Genomic DNA, 5,799 nt, shown 5'->3' with positions numbered 1-5,799 from the left:
CTCCGCCTCTCCTCTGCTCATCCGCTCCAGGCCCTGGCACTCCCTGTGATCCAGTCATTCGCATGTGCGTGCCCGGAGGTCCGGGAGCTCCACTCAAACGTCCGGGGGGGGTAAGGGTAAGGGGTCCTGTCCCTCTCCCCCCCTCCTCGCCGCCTCTGAGAAGAGAAACATCTCCTCCACTCCTCCGCTCCTCCGCTGCGGAACCAGGTATTACCGATCCGCCGGACTCAGGCGAATTGCAGAAAGGGGTTTTGCCGTCCTCCGCTCCTCCGCTCCTCCGTTTCGGGCCCTGGAACTCCCGAACCGCTGGACACAAGCGAATCACGGTCCGGGCTTCTGCTCTCCTCCGCTCCTCACCTCATCCGCTCCAGGCCCTGGTACTCCGTGTCCGCGGGAACCCCCCCCAACCCACAAAAACAAACTCTCACACACACACAAACACACGCACACACACACACACACACACACACACAAACACACAAACACACACAGACACACCTGAACTCATCATAGCTGTGCTAATAGCATTGGCCGAAACGTTTCCACAACCAAACCAACATTAGCTCATCCACTCATTCACATATGTGTGTGCCCAGAGGTCCGGGAGCTCCAGTCATAAGTCCGGGTGATCTATGTCCGGAGAAGGCTCACATTAGCCGCTCTAAGGGGTCCTGCTGCCCCCCAGCTTCCCGGCCTTTGAGAAGAGACACATAACTCCGCTCTTCCGCTTCTCCGCTATGGGCCCTGGTACTCCCGATCCTCCGAACTCAGGTGAATTGCGTGACGTGCTTCTGCTCTACTATAAGCCCCTACACACTTCGAACACGGCTGTTATCACCCTGTTACTGCATTTCAATGACACCCATTTGCTTTCGATCTCAGTGTCTGCCACCGTACGGAAAAAGCGGGGGGGTGGGGGGTGGGGGGGCATAAGCGCATTCGTGCTGTAAGTAATCAGAAGTTAATAGTGTTAACGGTTTGCGAGAAATTTTTAATGCTAGACAAAAAAAGAAAATTAAAAGGATATAATTAAATAAATAGATAGAAAAATAAAATTAAAAACGAAAAAAAAAAAATTGTGAGGGGAATATAACATGTAATTAAGTTGGCGGTTCACAGGGAATCTCAGACATCAAACTGTTTTTAATTGAACATAAATAGTACACCCAAATATACAAATGTACAAATAAACATAGCAAGGTAGAACTGAATGTCAATGAAACAACCAGGCATGAGGAAGCAACGGACATGAGGACATTTGTTCTGTATGTAATGAGAAGTTAATAGTGTTACAGGTTTGTGAGAAATTTACAGTGCTAGACAAAAAACGAAATTAAAAGGAAATAATTAGATAAATAGATAGACAAATGAAATTAAAACCAAAAAAAAAAAATGCAAGGGGAATACGACATGTAATTAAGTTGGCGATTCACAAGGAATCTCAGACATCAAACTGTATATTTTTTGTTGTTTATATATAAACATATATAAACAATCATATATTGTTTGTTGTTTATTTTTGGGATATATTGAGGAATATTTAATGGAAAGGAGTCACAATCGCTTTTTGACAATGTCGAAGTGTATACGTGGCTATAGAATTTAAAGTTTTCATTAGAAATTATAGCCTCATCTGTAATTTCCTTGTTGTTAAGACGGGCTTAGCTTTGCTCCGCTCCTCCTCTCCTCCGCTCCTCCGCTCTTCCGCTCCGGGCCCTGGAACTCCCGATCCGCGGGACTTCGGTGAATTCCGGGCCAGTTTTTTGCTCTTCTGCTCTCCTCCCCTCCTCCGCTTCTTCGCTCCCCCGCTTTGGACCCTGGAACTCTTGAACAGGGCCGGGCTTCTGCCCTCCGCCTCTCCTCTGCTCATCCGCTCCAGGCCCTGGCACTCCCTGTGATCCAGTCATTCGCATGTGCGTGCCCGGAGGTCCGGGAGCTCCACTCAAACGTCCGGGGGGGATAAGGGTAAGGGGTCCTGCCCCCCCCCCCTCGCCGCCTCTGAGAAGAGAAACATCTCCTCCACTCCTCCGCTCATCCGCTGCGGAACCAGGTACTACCGATCCGCCGGACTCAGGCGAATTGCAGAAAGGGGTTTTGCTGTCCTCCGCTCCTCCGCTCCTCCGCTCCTCCGTTTCAGGCCCTGGAACTCCCGAACCGCTGGACACAAGCGAATCACGGTCCGGGCTTCTGCTCTCCTCCGCTCCTCACCTCATCCGCTCCAGGCCCTGGTACTCCGTGTCCGCGGGAACCCCCCCCAACCCACAAAAACAAACTCTCACACACACACAAACACACGCACACACACACACACACACACACACACAAACACACAAACACACACAGACACACCTGAACTCATCATCGCTGTGCTGATAGCATTGGCCGAAACGTATCCACAACCAAACCAACATTAGCTCATCCACTCATTCATATATGTGTGTGCCCAGAGGTCCGGGAGCTCCAGTCATAACTCCGGGTGATCTCTGTCCGGAGTAGGCTCACCTTAGCCGGTCTAAGGGGTCCTGCTGCCCCCCAGCTTCCCCGCCTTTGAGAAGAGACACATAACTCCGCTCTTCCGCTTCTCCGCTATGGGCCCTGGTACTCCCGATCCTCCGAACTCAGGTGAATTGCGTGACGTGCTTCTGCTCTACTATAAGCCCCTACACACTTCGAACACGGCTGTTATCACCCTGTTACTGCATTTCAATGACACCCATTTGCTTTCGATCTCAGTGTCTGCCTCCGTACGGAAAAAGCGGGATGGGTGGGGGGGCATAAGCGCATTCGTGCTGTAAGTAATCAGAAGTTAATAGTGTTAACGGTTTGCGAGAAATTTTTAATGCTAGACAAAAAAAGAAAATTAAAAGGATATAATTAAATAAATAGATAGAAAAATAAAATTAAAAACGAAAAAAAAAAATTGTGAGGGGAATATAACATGTAATTAAGTTGGCGGTTCACAAGGAATCTCAGACATCAAACTGTTTTTAATTGAACATAAATAGTACACCCAAATATACAAATGTACAAATAAACATAGCAAGGTAGAACTGAATGTCAATGAAACAACCAGGGATGAGGAAGCAACGGACATCAGGACATTTGTTCTGTATGTAATGAGAAGTTAATAGTGTTACAGGTTTGTGAGAAATTTACAGTGCGAGACAAAAAAAGAAATTAAAAGGAAGTAATTAAATCAATAGATAGACAAATAAGGAAATTAAAACGAAAAAAAAAAAAAAAAATTGCAAGGGGAATGTAACATGTAATCAAGTTGTTTTTTTTTTTTTGTTTTTTTTTTTACCAAAAAAAAAAGGAACCTCGGACATGGGTAACTATATTTTTTTGTTTTCGGATTTTTCCATAAGTTTTAAGGATTTTTTTTTTTTTTTTTATATTTCAAAATCGTTTATGAAGACATTAAAATTTGGGGAGCATTTTTGCATTCTGTTCTTGTGAATGAAGAACTTGGCCAGGCCTAAAAGAACATTGACACAGAGTTCATCTGTTATGTTGCTTATAAGTAAACAGAATGTTATATCATCTTTTGAGAAGGAAACTGGTGACGATGGAATGAGAAGGAGAAAAAATATATGGTCAGTGGTTTCAATGTTGTCTTCACAAAATGTACAAATATTATCTTCAAAATTAAAGCGTACCCTCGATAATTCCTTAGATGGGTAGATGTCAGTCATAATTTTGAAGTGGGTCTCTTTTGCCTTGGGGGTATGGGTAGAGTCAGATACATGGTTCGCAGCGTGGCAATCGATTCCTCATCAAATTTATTTAAAATATCCTTTTTTTTTTTTTTGACGTCCAGGGAATAAGTTTCCTGTGAAACATTTCCTAATAAAGGAGTTGCCGCGCTTTCTGTCCACAATTGAGATTCCCTGGAGTGATAGTCGGGGTAACTGTGGTTGTACGGTTCGGTGCGTCATTATATTTTTGGTCAGGAATACAAATTGTCGAGGCAGTGCGTTTCGTAACTTTAGCAACTCTAATATGGGAGGCTTGAATCTGTGTGTAGTACAGAACTGCTCATTGTCCAGAGGACTGCCAGTGTCATCCATCAAGTCAATTATTGACCATATACCTTTCTCAAAGCATTCCTTGTAAAACAGAGGTTTGTTGCCATGCAGTACATATCGATTGTTCCAAACTATTATACTGTGTGGTGAGAAATTGTGTACGTATATCATTTTCCAGTATAATAATATTTGTTTATGGAACTCTGAACATTTGACAGGAATCTTGTTGATATCCAAGTCAGAGATAAGCAGAAGACTCAGGCCGCCGACTTTGTTGAATAAGTAGTTTGGAGTACAATACCAGAAAGAACGATGAGGTTTGATCCAGGATTTCAACCAGTTCACCTTCAATGTCCCATTCAAGCAGTCCGACTCTATCACTTTCAGCCCTCCTTCACTTGTTTCTTTCACCATATGTGATTTTTCTTAGATGGTGTGGTCTGTTCCTCCAGATAAAGTTGAAATTGATTTGGTTAACAGATTTTACGAGTTGATTTGGAGCAGCATTGGAATACGCTGGGTATATACATCTGGATAAACACATCCATTTTAGTCAAATATATCCGGCCTAATATTGATAAATCTCTCTGGAGCCATATATTAGAATTAAGCTTTACTTTGATTCAGTTTAGATTCAATGTTCCTGGATTGATTTAACGTTTGGTCCTTGGATAGGAAAATGCTCAAGTATTTTATTTCTGATTTCATAGAAACATCGCTGATTTCCTTTAGTGGCGAGTCATGCAGCGCAAGAAGTTTGCATTTCTTTAAGTTTAATGACAATCCTGAAGCCTTGGAGAATGTTTTGGTTTTTTTCAGCACTTATTGGGACTTGATGTTCATTTTTCAAAACTAAGGTTGTGTCATCCGCCAGCAGGCTAATAACAATTTCTGTCCCCAACATTACTTCTGTCCCACACGTATACACACACACACACACACACACAAACACACACACACACACACACACACACCTTAATTCCACTCTTTTATATACGCATGTCTGGAGTTCCGGGAGCTCGTTCTCAACGTTCTGGGGATAATCATAGCTGTGCTGATAGCATTGGCCGAAACGTATCCACAACCAAACCAACATTAGCTCATCCACTCATTCACATATGTGTGTGCCCAGAGGTCCGGGAGCTCCAGTCATAAGTCCGGGTGATCTATGTCCGGAGAAGGCTCACATTAGCCGCTCTAAGGGGTCCTGCTGCCCCCCAGCTTCCCCGCCTTTGAGAAGAGACACATAACTCCGCTCTTCCGCTTCTCCGCTATGGGCCCTGGTACTCCCGATCCTCCGAACTCAGGTGAATTGCGTGACGTGCTTCTGCTCTCCTATAAGCCCCTACACACTTCGAACACGGCTGTTATCACCCTGTTACTGCATTTCAATGACACCCATTTGCTTTCGATCTCAGTGTCTGCCACCGTACGGAAAAAGCGGGGGGTGGGGGGGCATAAGCGCATTCGTGCTGTAAGTAATCAGAAGTTAATAGTGTTAACGGTTTGCGAGAAATTTTTAATGCTAGACAAAAAAAGAAAATTAAAAGGATATAATTAAATAAATAGATAGAAAAATAAAATTAAAAACGAAAAAAAAAAATTGTGAGGGGAATATAACATGTAATTAAGTTGGCGGTTCACAAGGAATCTCAGACATCAAACTGTTTTTAATTGAACATAAATAGTACACCCAAATATACAAATGTACAAATAAACATAGCAAGGTAGAACTGAATGTCAATGAAACAACCAGGGATGAGGAAGCAAC

Source organism: Fistularia commersonii, unplaced genomic scaffold, assembly GCF_037954325.1.
Source record: "Fistularia commersonii isolate RoL2024-O1a breed Wild unplaced genomic scaffold, RoL_Fcom_v1.0 HiC_scaffold_42, whole genome shotgun sequence".
Lineage (NCBI taxonomy): Eukaryota > Metazoa > Chordata > Actinopteri > Syngnathiformes > Fistulariidae > Fistularia > Fistularia commersonii.
This window is presented reverse-complemented; position numbering follows the sequence as displayed.